Below are 22,801 nucleotides of genomic sequence, written 5' to 3'. Positions count from 1 at the left end.
AATCAATCAACAAAAGATGTCAGTCTTTTACACAGAATCACGATCTGAAATATTGAAAGCAGTTGAGGTGACCCACTGCAGCCAAGCAAAATATGGGAAAAGCTATTTGTAAAATTATGACACTATACCATATATAAACAATCTAATCTAACATCAACGTTACATTTTATAATGATCTATTACTGCTCACAGCTCAGAAAAAAAATATTTTAAAGTAATTTGCATAAAACAGTTTGACAAATTTGATGGCCGTTATTAATTTGCAGAGTATATAATGATGCACCAGCTAAATGCTCTAATGTGAATTATTATTACAAATTATAACAACTTGGAATGGCATGAGCAGATTCAATTAGAACATACAGAAGGGAATTGAATAAAAACTTGAAACGGAATAAAACAGAGCAGCAGTGGTGAAAGAGCAGGGGGGTAGGATTGACTAAATCGCTCTTCCAATGAGCTGGCACAAGCTTGATGGGCCAACAACAAACTTGATTGAATCCTGTGAATGAGCTTAGGATGTTACACTAAGCACAGAATAATCACGAGTCAAGTGCCATTAATCTGTTATTGTGAATAGTTTGGTTGGGATTTGATTCACTGGTGGATGGTATGGTCCTAAGTCAAAAGCCAAAGGACCTCAGGCATGACTGAGTTCAGTAAGAGAGAATAGCTTGTAAACAACGCTTGAACGTGTTTTCACTTCTATCTTCCTATGCAGAAAACTAATTTACAACATGTACCAAAATCTGCAACAAGACCTATACTAGATTGAATACCATTTTAGAATTCTTACTGTAACTACTTGTCACAGAACAGTAGTGTAGCAGTTAGTGCATTGCTTTACGGTATAATTTATCACCAATCGCAGCTCAATTCCTGTCACTGTTTGTAAGGAGTTTGTACGTTCTCCCCATGACAGCATGGTTTCCTGAGGGTGCAGCAGTTTTGTCCCACATTCTAAAGACATACAGTAAGCGTTAGTAAGCTGTGGGCATGCTACGTTGGTGCCAGAAGTGTGGCAACACTTCCAGTTTGCCCAGCCCAATCGTCACTGATTTGGTTTGACACAAACGATGTATTTCAACATATGTTTTGGAAAATATGGAAAATATATCTAATTCCTTATCTGTTTGTTCTGGATATTGTTTCCTACAGCACATTTTTTGTGCTAGGTGTGCAAAACAATTTTGTCAGGAAGTTATTTATATTTAAGAGAAAGTTGTTTATATTTAAGAGCCCACAATTCTTTTCAGACCTTCACAGCATTTGAAGCATGTTTTTCCATTTAAAGGACCTGCCTGTGGTCCCAGGCTGCAGAATTCAGCATAGGAACACAATTACAAACATGTCCAATTTAAGTTAATAATTCATCCTTCACTGTGGCTCTCCCTTATTCCCCTAAAGCAAAAAGTAAATCCATCCCCCAACACTTAGAAAGTAACACCTCACATCTAAGCTGTTCAAGATCCTTCTCTAAACCAATCACGCTCTCCACCTCTGCAGTCCTCATCACCATAAAAAGCCAATCAGCACCTTTGGTGCTTTGCTTCTTGGGTTAAAACAACATTAACTGTCTGCTGCACACCACTAATTTAACATGCTTGCAAGCATCTAACTGTGTCTTTCTTTTGAGGCAATCTCAGAAAGTTCATTGGAATCAAGAACAAAGTCTTGCTTAGAGATTGATTCCTTCATGTCAATGAATGTTTGTGTTTTGTTGAATTTCATTGAGTAGTAATTGTGCATTACTATGGCTTTATTCACAACCTACAGACATGCATTGTTAAAGAGCCAAATAGGACAATGAAAGTACTAATATTCAATTCATATGGTGGGTGTCTTTTATATTCAAAGTTCATTTGAAAAGAAATAGTTCTGTTTAACTCTATCTTTCAAGATTCTAATCTGTTCATAACACATGTGTACTTTAATGACCTGGACTAATACCAAGGAGTTGCAATTACTTCTGATTTCTCTCATCATCATAATTAAATGTTCATTCTGAAATCAAAAATTATATCAGACTTGCAATCAAAACAGATTTAATTCAATAGCCTTTCTTGAAGAAAACATTACTGTGTTAAACTACTGACAAACAAAGATATTTTGTTTCAACATAACATTGGAAGTAATAGTCAAACATTGAGTAAAATGAATCTGCTTGCGTGTTCAAGTTTGAAGTGCCTACATTTTAAATTTAGAGATACAGTTCAGCGACAGGCCCTTCTAGTCCAACGAACCCATGCCAATTAATTACACCAACATGACCAGTAACCCGTACATCTTTGGAACGTGGGAGGAAACTGGAAAACACAGAGGTGGCCGTGGGGAGAACGTACAAATTCCCTGCACACAACAGCTGAATTCAACCCAGGTCGCTGGCAGTGTAATAACATTATGCTCACCACTACGCTACCGTGCTGCCCCAGGCATATCACTCATTACAATTTTTTTTAAATTTCCACTTCTGTCGTGCAAGATAAACTAGATATCTTATAATTTCACAGACCAGTTTTAAAAAAGGGAAAAATACATAAAGAGCAAAACATATACCTGATTCAGTATCAGCCATTACCCTTTTTATGCCAGAGTAGTACATTATATAACAGTTAATAGCTATAACAATATATAAAAAATAATTTGAAGAGATATCTCTCCCAGAATCAGAATCTTTCTTAAAATGTTTTTTTTTCCTGAAACTACTCTTCAGACACCCAAATGACATCTCCTCTATAATTGTTACTGATGAACAGCCCCAACTTTGAAGTCACGAAACTAGCTAACTCCACCATTAATATTCTTATGGGTGCTTTATTTTCAATGATTGCAATTTCTTTTTTCAAAAAAACCACTTGCTAATTCAACAGTCAATGTATTTCTTCAGTAAGAATTCAAACATCTGTACTCAATATCCTTGACAAAATTATTCCTGCCCTCAATGGAAATTATGTGCTTTAATTGGAGCCTACTTGATAGAGGTCAAAGCAGTGAACTGCTCCCCAGCATTGTTGCATGACTTCATACTTCAGAGGCCAATGGAGGCATTTTCAGTTGCTATGCATTCCACCTACACAGCACAAGGAAATTCAGCCAAATACACTCTGACTATTCTCTGCCACTGGTCTTCAGAGTTTTCAAACAGCTGTGCAGCTGTCCATTATGCCAGGGAGAAATCAGAGGACTAGAACTGCTTAAGTAGAAGGTTAACCCAGTTTGGCTGGGTATCTCTGATTGAATTAGCACACAAGGTACAAACATTGTAACCACTGAATTTTATAAGCTTTGAATCATTAATATTAATTTTGGGGGGAAATGGATTAGCCAACAGTCATGTTAATTTCCAGCCTTTCACCAGTATGCCACAGCATGTCTGTCAATCATAAACAACATATTAAAAATGATCTAATATCAATCTAAATTGTTGTATTGCACATTGCCAGAGTATCACTGTCTTGGCAAGTCTCAGACCAAAGAGGAGCAAGTTCATGCTTAATTATTACTAATAATTGTAAAATATTACTAATAATTGTATATTTGGTAGATTGAGATGAAGTCATACAAGAATCTTTTGAGATCACAAGAATGAATTTAACAAACAAATCAATCTCAGAGTTGTGTACTGCATACATACTTTGATAATAAATGAACCTTTGAATATATTCATCCCCAAGAGCAAAAGTTTCAGCCTTTCACAGAGATCTTGTGTGCTTGATTATTTTTATAGTTGATTTCCATCTGTATTTTCATACAAGATGTCCCACTGTTAAACCAGAAAAATCTTTCTGAAAAGCATAATTAAAATAGATAGGCCTTGCTTTAAAGAATTACATGGATTTATTATAGGAAACCATATTGTCCTGGTGATATCAGATTATAAGCACAGCTGTTTCTAGATTATCCCACATAGCAAGAGATTTGTACCTAGATTTAAACCGTACAGAGCAAGAATAAGTTCAAAGAATCATAAGAATAGAAACATGTACAATTCAAAAATCATGTAGTCCACTACTCTCATGCTGGCCTTTTCCACCTTGTGATGTACATACCCTTCTGAACTCTCAATGCGCTCTTCCCATATCTAGAGTAGAGTTGACAATGGAATTCGGGATTACAGGTAGATGTACAAGGTATTGTACATAAAGGTAAGAAATGAATCTCTATTAGGAGCAAAACACTTAAACAATTTTACTTTCAAGTTGATGTCACTACAAAGATTCTTCAGAAACATCCTGATGTCAATTGATGCAAAGTCTTTGAGCTCAGTTTGCTTTGAATTAAGAGTGATCAAGTAAGACAAGAGCAGGGTTACATTTACTGATCACTGCCAATGCTGAAATTTAGAGTTAAGAGATTAATGTAATCAAATATTTAGATATGTTAAAACAACATCAAAATTACAACAGCTCTGGCTGAAACATGTTCAGTGCAATGAAGCATAATTTGTCAATGTCACAGTAAATTAACTTTTCTCTTTCAATATTTATATAAAATATGTTCATCAGCTATTAAATCAACTAAAGTGAAACACTATTTTGTTATTGCAATGCTAGCAAAACAACTTATCAATCAATGTAATATTTCTATATGATTGGACAATATAAATAACTCACTGGTTAAGTTCATGCAGATTTATTGAAAGTCTATGTGGAGTTGGTGAACACAGGAAAGGTGGGATCAGTTTCTTTTTCCACTTTTGTTCCTTTTTTCACACCATTCTATAGCAATTGTAAAGGAGATGAGAACTTGAACAACTCATTAACCTTAATGAAACAATCCTGTTGATACATAACTTGGGCTTCTTCAAATAATATAAATATAGACCAGTGTGATGTTTAAAGCCTTCAGTAGGTTTGCAATATCCAGAGTGGATTTGAAAAGGATATAACAATAGGATACAGTAAGTGCAGTCCTCATAAAGTAATGTAAAATATTGTACTTGCCAGCAAAAGTTATCACTCAGGCATGTAAACTTTATGCCTGATAAGTTTGTCACTCTATTGGATCTACAGAAACAGCTTTTTTTGCCATAGCCTGGATAAGGCCATTAGGAATTGATAGCTATTGCACTATGATTCTATTTTCTTTTTCAAATTAAATATTTAAGCTTGTCAAAGTGGTGAACCTTACAAGTTTTCAAAAAAGTGTTCTGACACATTGTGAAAATGAGTGAACACAACTTTCAAGTTAATATAGACTCGATGATCTCAGCATTTTTTTTAGATTCCTTATCGTTTGGAATTATAATAATCTCATTAGGTATGACGATGAAGACAAAGAGCTTGTGTAAAAATAGAGAAAAGATGCAGGTTCAATAAAGGTAAGAGCTAATACATGCAACTTTTGAATTCAATATCTGACAAGGGAAAATGATTGAGGTTCACTAAGTCTAATATCTAACATATTAAGTTGAGTATAGCAAAAACTATGGCATATGATAAGGTGACAGATTGGACATTTAGCAACAAACTTGAGCTATCACCAATATCCCTAGCACTACTTCAATATCAGACATAGTGACGATCAAACCTGTGTTAAAATGAAAAGTGAAAGCTTGGGCATTTACAACTTATTAACTGATATTTCATTAATTTGACTGATCAATTAACCATGATAATCATGGTTGTTCAAAGCAATTTGTTACCATTTAGAACTGAAATGACACATTAGGAAACAAAGTAAATTAAAGCTGTATATATACATAACGCTCCAATTCAGGAAAGAAGGCAACTTTGAAGTTCTCTGGTATGAGTTCAAACCTCCAGAAAACTAAAATGCAAACTGCAAATGATCTGTCCAGAAACACAGTGAGAAAAATCCAAATTCTAAAGTAACTGACACATTTAAATCGCTGATTTGCAACATGGGGTTTAGCTGTCTAAATCGAGAGATCAAATTATGCTGCACTTCTGATAACAGATCTTTGTCCTGAACTATCAGTTCTCTTTCCACAGACACTGTCTGAGAATTTCATTCAGTTTTTGTTCTGCTCACAATTTCCCTGCAGACCTTTGGATTTCCTGGTCTACAAAGTGCTCTCCCTTGGTTGCAAATCAGTTATACCATGACCAACCAGGCAGTAAACAACAAACATTCCTTAAATTCTGACTATACACCTAAGTTTTCTAATCAATCTTGTGACACCTCGACACTCTCTTACTTTCCAAATACCTTGAGATATACTCAACAGTAGAAATTCATTGCATATGCAAGCAATAAGTATTGCAGTTAATCTTTATGACTTTATTAGTGTATTATCATCGTTAGAGATAAAATTGTTGGATGTTGGAGTTAGTGATGGACAGGAGGTCAGAAAACAAGCTGTTATCCATTATGGACAATCTGGCACATCCTCTCCATGACCTACCAAATAAGCAGTGGGGCACCCTTTTGAACAGACTCATTCAGCTCTGCTGTCACAAGGATTGTTACAGAAAATTTTTCCTACCAAATCCAATAAGGATATATAACAGTTCTCCTCTGCGCGATAGGGGAACACATATCATAGTACCTGTACATATCATAGTATCTGTATCACATAAAGTGTTGTTCCTCCAACCTGAGTGTGGCCTCATCATGACACTAGAGGAGGCCATGGATTGATAAATCAGAATAGGAATGGGAAGTGGAATTAAAATGGGTGGCCACTGGGAGATCCCACTTTTTCTAGCAGACAGAGCATGAGTGCTCAGTGAAATGGTTCCCAATCTACGTCAGGTCTCACTGATATACAGGAGGCTACATCACGAGCACTGGACACAGTATATGACCCCAAAAGACTCACAGATGGGCTATGGTTTCTTCTATAGCCTTGTGTCCTCTCCTATCAGACATCCCCTTCTGCAGCCCTGTATCTCTTTCACCAATCAACTTCCCAGCTCTTTACTTCATTCCTCCCCCTCCTGATTTCACCTATCACTTTGTGTTTCTCTCTCACCTCCCCTACTTTTTAAATCTGCTCATCATTTTTCTTAAGTCCTGCCAAAGGGTCACGGCCCAAAACATTGACTGTACTTTTTTTCTATAGACAATGCCTGGCCTGCTGAGTTCCTCCAGCATTTTGTGTGTTGTACGCTCTTTCATAAGCCAGTTTTTCACTGTTTTGCAATTTTAAAAAAATTGGAGCTCTCTGTGTGTTCTGAGTAGTGAGTTAAATTACAATGGAAAAATAAAGGTAAAAACATTTTGAAAAGCATTGTTTATTTTGGTGTTTCTACTGGCAAAAATGCTTTACACATTTTAATTGTAAAGTTTTAATAATTCACAAAATTGTGATGCTACACAGTCCAGTTTCTAAACAATGACCCCAGAAAACTGAAACAGCAATTTTTTGTCCAAAGAGATGACAGATCATTCTAATAATTCCACAAATTGCATCTGAGTGTTGTTTATTTATAAAGATCCTGAAAATGGCTATTATATGACAATATCATAATTGATTTGCTCAGAAATTGTACAGTAAAATCCATTGAAATTAATTATTTTGTCTGGATCATATCCATACTATTAATCCAAAGCAAATATGGAAAAGAAAGTTGGTGTGAGTCCTGTGCATTATATTATCAATGAGTTAATATTTTTCCTTTGGTCCTTGGAAGACTAACACTATGACAAAACACTAGCATGCTCATTAGGATTACAAGTTGTGTGCACTTACAATTCCACTTTCCGTTCTATAATTCACTCCCCAATCCAACCTCTGTTTGTGATGATATTACATCTGCAGGACTCTGAGATGACATGAATTCTCAAAACTGAATTAGGACTGCTTTGAGGCAATAACTTGGCACCATTGGGTTCTAAAATTAAAACTTACCATTGGTTCAAACCTGCAGCAACTTCTGGTCCATTAATTATGGAGCTCACAGTTAATATAAAGACACAAGAATCTGCACTGCATCACAGCTAACTGCTGCAATGTGCTCACTTCTGTACTCTGTTATTGACTTTGCAGTGTAATTGATGGATGATTATTTGAACACATATACAAGGCCTTTATATAAGAATACATATATAAAGGCATATCTGTGATGCTTTTGGAAATGAGCCATAAATTCTGTGGAAAAATGGTAGGCAGGTAGTGAAGCAGGAATGGGAGTGCCCATTCATACATTTTTTCAGCAAGAGATAATTACATATGACATCCAAGCCTTTTATAGGCTGCTCCCTTAATGACTATATGGATTTATTTTTTCTCTTCTATAGGTTGCAATCTTGGACAACACCACACTGAATATTCTATAGTCTAATCAGCAGATGTGCAACTAAAACAATATACTAGAATTCCAGGTATCATAGGCATTAACAGTCCGTATATTCCTTCTGGGTTTTGATCTAAGAAATACTTATGGAGCAGTGAAATCCAGTTATCATTTGATCCTTACTCCTGATATTTGTAGAGATACAGCATCAAAAATTACTCCAAAGGGGATTTTAGCTTAGGCAAATAAATATGATGCTTAATGTCTAACAACAGATCTAGAGTAATCTGGGTACCCTCCAAACTGATATCAATTTCACCTTCTGGTGAACAAAATTATTACCCCCCCCCCCCCCCCCATCTTCCTCTATTCCCCACTCTGACGTTTTACTTCTTCTCACCTGCCTATTACTTCTCCTGGGTCCCCTCCTCCATCCCTTTCTCCTATTGTCCGCTCTCCTCTCCCATCTCCTTCTCCAGCCCTTGACCTTTCCTACCAACCTGGTTTCAACAATCACCTTCCAGCTAGCCGTTTTCTCCTCTCCCTCACTCCAACTTTTTAATTCAGGCAGCTCCCCACTACCCTCTCAGTCCTGAAGAAACGTCTTGGCCCAAAACATCGACTGCTTACTCTTTTTTGCCTAACCTGCTGACTTCTTCAAAAAATGCAGAAAATTATTTGCCTAATTGCAATTCAAGCTGGTTACATTTACAAACAAAACATTCAAGAGTAATTAATGCTCTATCAGGATATACAAGCACTTTCAAGTATAAAACAATTATATGCATTAGAAGAATTCCCAAATAAAATACCTGAGATGGACTAATTGGAAATTTTATTTCTTCCTTGTTTGGATTGACCTAAACACTTATAACAGGCATGTTCAATTGACGACGTCAATCTCAATAAATATACCAACAATTTCACTAAATAATCAAAAACATTTTAATACAAAATGGGAAAATCGAGGATCAAGTTAAATGTAAGATTGAATTGAAATATCCCATTGGAATGTGGATGATATACAAAATCATTTATTTACTCCATAAACTTGCTGAAACTATGAAAAAGTTGCAATAGAGTTTGCACCAGCCAGAAAATTAACATTACCTTGCTGAAATTGGTAAAAATTTCTGCTGTAGAAATGTTATTTTTAGTTACATTCCATCAGTCCAGATAAAGATTTATAGCAAATGAAATAATTCATACACACTTGATTGTAAATCGCATTGCCGACAGATCGAATATATTAATACAGACATGAAAAATGTTTTGATAGTTGCCGAGATCCTTGGTAGAAATAGCTCTGAGATTAAAGTCACACTTATGAATAGCAGGAAGCATTGACTCATCACTAAGGTAAAAGGATAATCCATTTAGGAAATGGGAACACATTTTTAACTCTGGATGTGAAATAAAAAATATTTAAAAATCTAAAAACATATAAAAAAAACCCTACTTACACTATATTGACAGATCCTTCCAGCTCTAACACTATATCTATCACCATTTCTGGGGAGAGTAAGAACGATAGAAGCAATTTCTGTCCATAAAATTAATCTCAGTTTGATCGTGCACTGATAATACAAAATGACCCCAGACGTAAATCCAGGTAACGTCCAAGAACCTGCTCCATTCTTCTTACATAAGATTGAATAATCAACCAACTGAGCCTATGCTCAAAATAGCAAAGGGTCATAAAACTTCAATTTAAGGCATCTCACTAGAAATGGAATACAGTATCTCCATATTTGGCCGGGCAGATGAATATTCAGGGTTCCCCAATTTTTGAAATCCACTGAGGAAATCAATGGATTCTTACATTTAAGAGTTGATTATTTCCTTTAACACTTGCAAATAATAATTCCCATCAACATGGTGAACTAATGCCATGATTTTCTTGGAACACTCAGTACTTACGCTGAGTTGAAATTTCAACAACTACATTTCCTTTAGGAGCATTTCAAAATTTTTTATAGTCTTAAAAATAGAATTGGACAACAGCAAAAGAAGCTTGACTGGCAAGTGAAATTATTATTTTATTGAAGCTCCAACAACATTCAGCTGAGTCTACTATGTTATTTCATAAAACAAGGGGGTATTTTGAATGCATGTCACACTCAGTGAAATCAACTGCATAGCAGTTAACTACTGATTAATGAATGAAAAGAGTTTTTTTATCCAGAAATCATGAAAAAAGAAAGCTTTTTAAGCTGAAAATATTACATGCAGTTGTTATTTGCTTATAGGACCTCACTTTGGCAAATATTATGTATTGGCTGCCAAGTCTGCTCTTTAGAAAATCAGCATTAATTTTTACTAAACACCATCTACAATCTTTTTCTCATATGGGTACAGATACAACAAAAATCATAAATGGCTGATCTATTACTTTCTAAAGTCATATTTGCCTTTATATTCTATTGATACAAATTATAATGAAAAATAAGTCTAAGATGTCAACCATATAACAAAACTTTTGAATACTAGTAAATATTTTTGATAGTTGATTTTTAAATGTTGAAAAGAGAATCCTCCTTCAAAAAAAGCACAACACAGTCTCAGAATGAATTATTTGCCAATATTGGAACTGTACTTCCACCCTGTAAATAAAGCTGAGACTGAAGCCAAACAAGACCCAGCTGTGAAGAGGAATAGTGCTGTGGCTGAAGCCAAGCCTAAGTAGGTCCTACATTTAGTCCAAATTTCATTAACTAACCAATTTAGAACGAATCAGATTTGTGGTTTGGCAGCAGTTTTTTTTTTCAGAAAGTTAGTTTTCAATTAGTTTGTAGCTGATGGATTAATGGTACAGGATAGACGTTAATCTTGTCAACTATTATGCTCGCCATTGTTTGTTAAACTAGACAGCTTGAAGAAAGCCAGGGAGATAACCATATTATTACTGATCAACTTCAGTTCCAAATGAAAAAAAAATTGCTTCAGAGGCAAGACTGGATCTGAACTTCATGTACTAAGAGAAATACAATGATTCCTAATCAGCTATATTATTCTGATGTATTCTGTCCCAAAAATATGTTGGTACAGAGTACTTTTGCCTTTTTGATTGGTATGGTTGATTTCAACATTAGTTATTTCAACCAGTTGTTCCATTACAACTTGGTGTTTATAGTAGAGAGTTCACAAAGACATAAATAAGCCAAAATATTTTAAAAAGGAAAATGATTGTTTCAGAGGAAAGATGGTTTGATGAAAATATATTTTCCAATAGAATGTACAAACGTTTATGAAAGCTCTGGAGTTGACTTTCAGTTTGCCAGTCAAAAATTTGCAGAAACACGAAGGATGCAGATATCACACTGAAACAAATCACCGCTCTGTTGGGATGCTCCGAAACTAAATTACAGAATGAAAATCCAGACTGAAATAAATGACCAAGAGGTACCAGTTGACTGGAAGTACTAGATTCCAGTGAACAGAAACAGCAAAATATTTGAATTTTGGAGATTATACAATAAGGATTCAAAAGGTAAACTTTTGAAGGAGCATTTGTATTTCAACAAATTTTTATTTAGAGTTTATAGGGTCTTATAGTATAGTACCAGATCCTTTGGCACATCAGGTTCCTATCTATACTAATCCCAATTTCCAGCACTTAGCATTTCAACCTTTATACTACCATATTTCAAGTGTTCATCCAAATGCAACTGTGATGACTATCTATGCTAATCCCCTTTGCTTTCATTAGACACATGTCCCTTTACACCTTTCCTATCCAGAGGGGAAGAAGAAGAAGAAAACAGAATATAAGCTAACACACAGAAAACGCTGGAGGAACTCAGCAGGCCAGGCAGCATCTACGAAAAAGAGTAAACATTGGATGTTTCAGGCCGAGACCCTTCATCAGGACCCCAAGTGTCATAGGAACATAAAATTCTGTTCCTCCACCCTGAGGGTCGCCTCATCATGACACAAGAGGAGGTCATGGACTGACACGTCAGACTGGGAATGGGAATTAAAATGATGGGTCACTGGGAAGTTCTGCTTTTGGCAGATGGAGTGGAGGTCTCGACGAAGTGGTCCCCCAATTTATGATGAGTCTCACCAATGCAGAGGAGGTCACACTGGGAGCACCGGACACAATATACGAACCCAGCAGTTATGCAGATGGCGTGTTGCCTCACCTGGAAAGATTGTTTGTGGCCCCGAATGGAGGTGAGGGAAGAGGTGAATGGGCAGGTGAAGCTTTTTAGCAGCTTGCAGGGATAAGTGCTGGGAGGGAGATTACTGGGAAAGGATGGATGGACAAGGGAACCAGGGCGGGGGGGGGGGGGGGGAGGTAAAGATATGTTTGGTGGTAGGATCCCTTTGGAGATGGCAGAAGTTGTGTTGAATGCAGAGATTCATGAGGTGGTATGTAAGGACAACAATTACTCTACCACTGTTAAGGCAGCAGAAAGATGGTGTCAGCACAGACATTTGGGAAATGGAGGAGATGCAGGTGAAGGGAGCATCAAGGGTGGAAAAAGGGAAGTATTGGTCTTTGAAGGAGGAGGACATCACTGATGTCCTGGGAAGAAAAGGCTCATCCTGAGAACAGACACGAAGGAACGAAGAAAAGGGAAGAGCATTTTTACAGGAGATAGTAGGAAGAGGTATAGTCAAGATGGCCGTGAGAATCGGTTGGTTTATAAAAGATGTCAGCCGACAGTTTGTCTCCAGAGATGAAGACAGAGAGACCAAGAAAGGGAGGGAGGTGTCAGAAATGGACCAAGTGAATTTAAGGGCAGTGTGGAAATTGAGGAGCTCAGCATGGGTGCATGAAGCAACAGCAATGCAGATGTCCGTGTAGAAGAACAAGAGTTGGGAAGCATTACCAGAAGGCTTAGAACATGGACTGTTCTACTTAGCCAACGAAGAAGCAGGCATAGCTGGGGCCCATGTAGGTGCCTATGGCTATCCCTCTATTAGTCAGGGGAAAGGAGGAGCAGCCAAAGAAAATTGGTTGAGGGTGAGAACCAGTTCTACTAGATGGAGGAGAAAGATTATGGAAGGGTACTGGTTGGTTGTTTTATTGAGAAAGAAGCAACGCTCTAAGGTCTTCTTGATGGGGTTAGAAGTGTATCGAGATGGGATATAATGGTGAAAATGTGGCAGCAAGGGCCAGGGAATTGAAAGTTAGTGGGGAGATCAAGAAGTCAGAGGAGAATAGCCAAACTGGTTCAAGCTGACAGGAAGGCAACAGTAACACAAATAACCATGTGTTAGTTACAACGCTGGTGTGCAGAGGAGTATCTCTGAATGCACAACACATCAAAACATGAAACGGATGGGCTACAGCAGTAGAAGACCACAAACATTTACTCAAAGGCCTATTTATTAGGAGGTACCTCTGATATACTGTGGAAAAACTAGGCAGAGTTGTTTTCAACCACATTCTGTAATGGCATTGCTTGGCACAACCTTCAAACCATCACCCCTAATCCAATAAGCAATGTATAAGAGCAAGAGGAGTATTAGCTACACCCAAGGAATTAGATGCAAGCCTGCTCCTACTGCATACATCCATCATCTGTAGGTTGAATATCATAAGGAAATGTTTTTGTCGGAGGCAAATGACCACACAGTCATCATATCAGGTTTGCAGCTGAACGATCTGAATTCATCTTGGCCTCTTCTTGAGATATCTGTTCTCACAACTTGATTGATCGGCTAAATGTTTGGCAAACATTCCAGCAGAAAAGTTGTAGAACTGTGTTCCAGAATAAACCAGGTAATGGAAGATTCATAGATGGTGAAATTGAGGCATCTGCTTCCATAATCTTCAAATGCTCAGTCAAATCTCCTTTGCTCTTTGCCTTGCTGCAGCCCTGTTCAAATTATGGGCAAAAGCAATAAAGCAAATAAACAATGAAGCCTGAGCAATTGACCTCAATATTGAGCCAACAATTAAGCAAGACCAGCGTCTATGATTCTTTATTCTTGTTTCTCAAAGACTTTATGGTACTGGATTTTGCATTCAGTTGCAAATAAACAACCATCATTATACTTTTTAAAAAAGAGGGGGGGGAAGCGGCACTGCTAATCAGAGATAGCATCACAACTGCAGAAAGGGAGGAGGTTATGGAGGGATCTACTACTGAGTCAGTGCAGGTGGAAGTCTAAAGCAGAAAGGGAGCAATCACTCCATAGCACCTCCAACAGCTAACAGAACATTGAGCAGCAGATAAGTAGGCAGATTTTGGAAAGCTCTAAAAAACAACAGGGTTATTATCATGAGTGACGTACTTCCCTAACACTGATTGGCACTTCCTTAATGCAAAAAGCTTAGATAGGCAAAATGTGTTAGCTGTGTCCAGTAAAGATTTCTGACACAGTACATAAATAGGCCAACTGGAGGAAAAGTCAAGCCAGATCTAGTATTACTTAAGGAACCTGGTCAGGTAACAGTCCTCTTGGTTGCAAGCATTTCAAGACAGTACGCACAACTCCCTGATCTTTAGCAGTGCCATGGACAAGCAGGTATTATTATGGGGAAGTATTTAATAGGTGGAGGCCTAATTTTAAAGGCATTAGGCAGGAACTTCAGACCCTACACTGGGAACAGATGCTCTCAGAAAAATGCATAGCAAAAATCTGAAGGTTGTTTGGGACCACTTAAATGGTGTCTTGGATAGATCTGCCCCACTAAGGCAGGGAAACGATGGTAGGGTGAAGGAGCCATGGTTGAGCGGAGAGGTGAAATATTTAGTTAAGAAGGAGGAGGAGGAAGCATACTTAGGCTTAAGAAGTAAAAAAATGGGCTGGACTCTTGAGAATTATAAGCTAGTCAGAAAAGAGCTTAAGAAAGGACTTGGAAGAGCTAGAAGGGGGCATGAGAAAGCCTTGTGAGCAAGATTAAGGGAAACGCCATGTTGTTCTAGACATACATGAAGAACAAGATGAAGAACAAGAGTGAGGGTAGGACTGCTCCGGGATAAAGGGGGAAACATAAAGATGAGAAAATCTGCAGATGCTGGAAATCCAACAACACACTCAAAATTCTGGAGGAACTCAGCAGTCTAGGCAGCAGGTTATGGCTTGGCCTACTGAATTCTCGAACATTTTGTGTGTGTTGAAGGGGGAAACATGCCTCAATGCGGAGCAAGTAGGGGAGGTTCTTAACGAATACTTTGATTCAGTGTTGACCAGTGGGAGGGACTTTGACGGATGTGAGGCCAATGTAGAACAGGCTAATGTGATGGAGTATGTTGCGGTTTGAAAAGACGTAGTGTTGAAGCTTCTGAAAAAGATTAGGACAGATACCACCCCAGTGCCGAACAGAATATACTTCAGGTTAACATAGGAAGTGAGGAAACACAACTGCTGTGACATTAACTACATTTTTCACACTTTCCCTTGCTACAGAATTGCTACTAGAGGATTGGAGGATGGCAAATGTTGTTCACTCGTTCAATAAAGGCAATGGGGATAATTCTTGAAATTAGAGACCAGAGAGTCATAGGTCAGTGGTGGGCAAACTGTTGGAGAGGATTCTTAGGGTTAGGATCATTGACCTGACACATTAACTCATGTTTTGCTTTTTACTGATGCCTGACATATTGAGTGTTCAGAGCATTTTAAGCTCAAAAGAAGTTATCCTTAAGGAAATGTGGAATCTGTGGTGTACAGTGTGGGAATTAGTATGCCCATTTAAATAATCAGATTAAGCAAGTTTGGTATAATTCAGGAAACAGAAATTTGAGTAAGTATTTTGATCCAAAGTGGGAACAATTTCTACCCCAACTATCAAATTTGCTCTATGTGGAACAAATTACATTCAACTCACAAATGTAGCCAGGCATGGTCGAAGAATCACAAGCTTTCCTTCCTGCACTTCATGGCATTATCACTGCCTCAGTTCTTCACCTAGAATAGTCCAACAACAGCCCCCCAAGACATGGTATTTCTCTCACCAAGGAAAAGAACCGCAGATAACACCAGTACCAAAATCTTGCCCTCCAAGTCAGACACAGTCCTGATTGGAAACTTCACCATTCATCAGTCATACCCTTGGCACTGCTCTCCAACAGCATCATGGGAACATTTTCAGCAGCAGGATTGCAGTGGATATTAAAAATACACATCAAAAGGCACCACCTTAATTCAATGTGAATGGTGTGGTCACCTTGAGTATCAAGATTGAGAGGGAGAAGCACAAGTCAAATGTATCAGTATCACAATGGAATAAAGGGAATTACAGAGGCATGAGAAAGGATTTTGCCCAGGTAGATTGGAGGGGGATACTGGCGGGGATGACGGCAGAATACAGTTGACTGAAGTTTCTGGGAATAGTTCACAAGGTGCAGGATATATCTGTCCCACAGAAGTAGTAGTTCTCAAATGGCAGGGCTAGGCAACTGTGGCTGACAAGGGAAGTTAATGTCTGCGTAAAAGCCAAGGAAAGGGCATATAAGGTAGCAAAAGTGAGTGGGATGACTGGGAAGCTTTAAAAATCCAATAAAAGGCTACTAAAAAGCTATAAGATGAAATAAGAGGGCAAACTAGCTGATACTATAAAGCAGGATACTAGAAGTCTTTTTCAGTTATATAAAGAATAAAAGGGAGGTGAGAGTTGATATTGGACCACTGGAAAATGATGCTGGTGAGGTAATAAAAGGGGACAAAAAAATGATAGATGAACTTAATAAGTACTTTACTTCAGTCTTTACTGTGGAAGACACCAGCTGTACACCAGAGGTCCATGAGTGTCAGGGAGCAGGAATGGGTGTCATTGCTATTAGAAATGAAAAAGTGTTGGTCAACTCAAAGGTCTTAAGGTGGGTAAGTCACCTGGACTAGATGGACTACATCACTGAGTCCTAAAAGAGGTTGCTGAAGTGTTAACAGATGCATTGGTTATGATCTTTCAAGAATCACTTGATTCTGGCATGGTCCCGGGGTACTGGAAAATTGTAAATGTCACTCCACTTTTTAAGAAGGGAGGAAGATAAAAGAGAGGAAATCGTAGGCCAGTTAGCCTAATCTCAATGGTTGGGAAAGTGTTGGAGTCCATTATTAAGGACAAGGTTTTGGACTACTTGGAGATCAATGATAAAATAAATCAAGGTCAGCATGGTTTCTTTTAAAACTGTTAGAATTCTGCAAAGAAGTAACAAGCATGGTGGACAAAGGAGAGGTAGCAAATGTGATTTACTTATATTTTCAGAAGGCATTTGATAAGGTGCCTCACATGAGGATGCATAACAAGATAAAATACTATGCTGTTACAGGAAATATACTGGTATGGATAATGGAATGGCTGATAGGCAGAAGACAGTGAGTGGGGCTTTTCTGGTTGACTGCCAGAGACCAGTGGTGTTCCTCAGGGGTCGGTATTGGGACCACTACTTTTCACAGTGTTTGTCAATGATTTAGATAGTAGAATTGATGGCTTTGTGGCAAAGTCTGCGGATGATACAAAGATAGGTGAAGGAATAGGTGGTGCTGAGGAAGCAATGCGATTGCAGCAGGATTTAGACAAATTGGAAGAGTGCGCAAAAAAGTGGCAAATAGAATAGCGTGTTGGGAAATGTATGGTAATGCATTTTGGTAAAAGGAACAATAGTGCAGACTATTATCCAAATGGGGATAAAATTCACACATCAGAGGTGCAAAGAGACTTAGGGGTCCTCATGCAAGATTCCCAGACGGTTAATTCACAGATTGAGCCTGTGGTAAAGAAGGCAAATGCAATGTTGGCATTTATTTCAAGGGGAATAGAATATAAAGGAAAGGAGATAATGCTGAAGCTTTATAAGATGCTAGTCAGGTTGCACTTGGAGTACAGTACTGGCAATAATTTTGGCTCCTTATCTCAGAAAGGATCTATTGTCAATGGACAGAGTCCAGAGGAGGTTCACGAGGATGATTTCAGGAATGAAGAGGTTAACCTATGAGGAGCATTTGGCAGATTTGGGCCTGTGCTTACTGGAAGTTAGAAGAATGCATGGGGAACTTATTGAAGCATACTGAATGTTAAAAGGACCAGATGTGGTGGATGTGAAGAGAATGTTTCCTCTGGTGAGTTATCCAGAACTAAAGGGCACAACCTCAAAATTGAAGGGCAACCGTTTAGAACAGAAGGAAGGAAGAATTTTGTTTGAGCCAAAGAGTAGCGAGTCTGTGGAATGCTCTGCCATGGACTGCAGTAGAAGCCAAGTCCGTGGGTTTATTCAAAGCAGAAGTTGATAGTTTCCTGATTGGTCAGGGCATCAAGGGATATGGTGAGAGGTTTATGAGGTTGAATGGGAATGCCTCAATTCTGCTCCTATATCTTACGGCCTTATAGACTTATCATCACTGGCACGACACCTTTCAACTGCTCCATTCAAAAAAGCTGTTCTATCCAGTACACAAAATAGATGCAGATGAGCAGAAATTTCCTCCAAAACAAAACTGTTACCCCCAGCCACTATCTCCATCCTCTGTCATATTTAGACCTTATTTCTATGTCAGTATTTTGGCTCCTTATTTTTTCCTTGAAACTACCTGTCTCCGTATCAACTTCAGCACATAGCTATGCCTTTGTTAACTCTAAACTTAACTATTCAAATAAACGAGTGGTTTACTTTCCTTGCTCTACTCTGTCAACATGAAGTCATCCAAAACATCTTCACCCTTCTCCATTCATAGCAAGTATCATTAGACCATGGCACCATGCTCATGAAACTGTGCTAATCAGCACAATTTTATAATACTAACCTTCAACAGCCATGCTCAACCCAATTACTGTAATATTCTCTGGCCCTAAAACTCAATACCTCTTCGCTCCTTCAAGTTTAGCAAATTAATCATTTGTGAATTGAACAAATCCATAATTGGCAGGCAGATTTTAAAAACTGTCAAAGACCTAAGCTCTAGAATTCCACCCCTTATTTTCTCCATCTTGACCTAAGCTCTTTGTCCTAAAATATCAGTACTAATATTTGTGTCAAATTTTGTCTGCTATTGATTTTGTGAAATACCTTAGGATGGTTTGCATGATCAGATGTATCAGAAAAATACCAGCTGTGGTTCTTTTTACTGCAGACCACTCCATGTGGAGTTCTTGGCTGTGAACGATGGACATATTTGTCAAGTATTTAGAAACATTGAAAGTGCTATTGAGTTATCTTCTGGTAGAGATTACGTCACTGAATTTATAAAACTAGCAATTCACTTCTCGTTGTGTACTTCTGACATACATAAAAGCAAGTGGTTCAGCACTTGTCATAAGGTTGCAAACAGAATTTGTAATTCAAATTGCAAATAAATGGGAAGCTGCAAATTTGATATTGATGGTAAACCTGCTGCAGAATCTTTGCAAAAGGACCTATGTCAGTTTATCATGATAGCACTCACACTTGAAATTTGTCTCTAAATCCTGTGAAGTGATGATAATTTTTTGCTGTCTTGCATGTTAGCATGTCATAATTTCAGGAGTTTCTATCTAGATAAATGTGACTTGTACCAATTAAAGTCATGCCTAGATCTTGAGGCAAATTGTCTCAGAAAGATTGAGATCTCTGCTGCATTCTAACAAGCATTGGGATCCTCTAATATTTGTCACCAATTATTTGTCTTTGCTGCTTCAAAACAGGTTCGGAGTTATGTTTGCACAATAGGTTATTCTCCAAATTTTGAAGATTCTGTTATCAAGGTAAATCTGTCTATAGATACCTTGGTTCACACAGTGCTGAACTCTGCTCCTGATGAGCAGAAATTTTCCACTGCTCGAATGAATGCAGCTGCTGCCATAAATGGCAGAACATGCCAGATACCATCCAATTTTACCTGAAAAGGCTGGAAGGTTAAAAGACACATGGAATTGGCACATGTCAGTGATCACTTGTTTTGAAAATTATAGCCTCTCAATAAATACTAAAACAGAAATAATAATCCCAGAAAATTTTCTGGGAGGTAAGTTTTGCAGGCATAAGCCTTGAAAATGTTCTTTTTTTTGCCTCCTCTGGCAAAGCAGTCTTGCTTGTGCAGTTTCTCCTTGTGCTCTCAGGACTGCTATTAAAGAAGCCATTCATGCCAATAAAGCACATAAAAAGCATTCACCCCTCTCAGAGTAAAATCTCTACAATGCTTGCAGCTCAATTCTTCAGTTCATTTTAATACAACTACTAGCACTGATCCAACTTAATCTCTTTCTAATCTGCAGGTAATTAAGGATCCCCTAAACAATATAAACGGCTTTGGTGAGGGAGAGCCAAGATATTTGTCTTGCCATGCAGATCTTGAGTACCATATAGGTCCGACTCAGTGGTGGCCACAAATACTTGATGCAATGTAACAGGCCAAGTTTCGTATCAGTTTAACCAGCTATATAGTTTATATGCCTGTGGCATGCACAAAACCATGTTATAATACAGGCAGTCCTCGGGTTACAAACGAGTTCCGTTTCTGAGTCCATCTTTAAGTTGGATTTGTACGTAAGTCAGAACAGGTACATCTGGTATTAGTTAGCGTTAGTCAGTCAAACTTTCGTCTTAGTATATATTTTACCTTTCTATGCATATAACACACTTAAGAAACGTATATACTTCAATAATTAAACCACTGCGTTGCTTAGTGATAATTGTAGCTTTCATCGGGGCAAGGCCTTTCACATGCTCCATTATTCTCACTTTATCCTTTAAAATTGTTCTGATCATTGACCGACTGTCGCCTAACGCTCTTCCAGTGACCCATGGCATTTCACCTCTTTCCGATCACTTTATTATTTCCACTTTATTTTCAATCGTGTTCTTTTTCTGTCAATGGAACAGAAACGGTGTGGATTCAGCAGCAGCCATGGGTGGTGGGTTCTGAGCTCCCCGAATCCTGAAGCCCACCCTCACTGAGATAGGTTAAATGGGACAAGTGGGGGCGGTGCTGAGTGGAAAAGGGGGGGGGGGTCAGGGTGAAACTTGCTGAGAAAAATTTAAACCAAATACAAAGTTACACACTCAACACAGTGTTAATGGCAACGAGGTCCAATTAAAATGGCAGATGCCGACGAATTTTTAATATAATGGGCTTTATGGCTGGCCGTTCATAAGTATGAGTTGTTTGTAAGTCAGACATTCGTAACTTGGGGACTGCCTGTACTGCGAAAGCAATTTGCCCTTGTAATTACAAACCAGCTGGAACTTGCAACACACACAAAAAAAAGGTGATCTTATTTCCAGATTTTTCTTTAAACACTTAAATGGGAAGATGGCAATTCAGCTTCACATCATATTGCTGTTCAAATGTCCCAATGAAAGTTTACTACAATTTAATCAAAACTACTCCCTTCACTTACGGAGAGACTATAATTCATTGCAATTCAATGGAACAATTATTTCAACCAGATGATGTAACAGTGCTGAGTTCTTTATGAAATATGGGCCTACTGTGAGCTGAAATTAGATCTTAAAAAGAAAAACAAGTTATTAAATAGAGGCAACAAAACATCAATTGAGAGATAAAGAATTTGTACACACAATTAACAGTGGCAATACTTCTGAAAAACAGTGCTCAGGATACAATATTCAGTCTAGTTTTTGATAAAAAAAAACACATCGTACTATTAACATAGCTCATTCTATTGCAAAATTAATACCCTACTGTCTAAATAGATATTGCGCTTTGTTTTTATTTGCAACTTAATAGCTCAGTTTTTACAGCAGAACTATTCTGTTTACTTTTCCCTCAAGTCGCAGAGCCTAATGCGTGGTGTATAATGTGTTCCAAACTGAATGAAGGCAGTGTTACATACACAGTAACCTCAATTCATGATGCTGTCAGGTTGGCAGTTGCAGCTGGTTAAGTCAATCAACAAGAACGAGGAACCATGGACTTCGGAAAAACACTTCATCAACCAATGGCTGATGTTAGACAAATGGCACTTTCACTTTAGCATTTAGGTCATCCTCAATGAAGGTGTGAACATTATAACAGTGTTTTGCTCTGCAAGTTATGACACATAGTAAACTTTCACCTGAAGTAGTTCGATGGAAAATATTCTAACTGTACATGCCGATTTGAATTAATCTGATTCTAATCACACCATATAAAAGATATTGTTTGCTCCCAACATTTTGGTCACCACATATCACAATCTGGTTCCAATGTGTCAACTGATTTTTATGACCGATTGTCATTTTGGACCTCTATTGTTGTATAGTCTTGTTGACAGAAATCGTCTGTAAAACGTGTTTCACCAAATAATGCAGCTCCAGCTAAGTGTTGACAGCTTGCTTCCAAGAGAGCCTGAAAGCTGCATTCATGGCATGACACACCTAAACAAATGTCAGCCAACTTATCCAACAATACTGAAGCATCCAATCTTTGCAAACCACTACATGAAAGAGTATCATTTTACAAAGGAATGACACTCACTTTCTTAGCAGCTGTGCCACCAAAACTGAATTAACAGGAATTTATTACTGAAGCCTTCACCCATTATAAGTGACGATTTGCATTTTTCAATAACATGAAGCAAGTTTTTAACATACTTTCATTTCAGCTGTAATGTCATTACTCTTTACATCAGTAAGCAGTAATTTACACTGAAGCATCCATTTACTTTGCCACCACTATAAAAATTTCATTGGCTTTAAAAAAAAATCCAGTGGAATTTTTCA

General features: G+C 37.9%; 1 protein-coding gene across 4 annotated transcripts in view; it reads right to left on the bottom strand.

The window, feature by feature from the left end:
• The window catches only part of sdk2b (sidekick cell adhesion molecule 2b), a 943,317-nt gene that overhangs the window by 825,229 nt on the left and 95,287 nt on the right, over positions 1-22,801 (bottom strand). The gene's annotated exons all lie outside the window — the stretch shown is intronic.

This window comes from Hypanus sabinus, chromosome 23, assembly GCF_030144855.1.
Source record: "Hypanus sabinus isolate sHypSab1 chromosome 23, sHypSab1.hap1, whole genome shotgun sequence".
NCBI classification, from domain to species: Eukaryota; Metazoa; Chordata; class Chondrichthyes; order Myliobatiformes; family Dasyatidae; genus Hypanus; species Hypanus sabinus.
The sequence above is the reverse complement of the archived record's forward strand: the minus strand, read 5'-3'. Positions and strand labels throughout refer to the sequence as shown.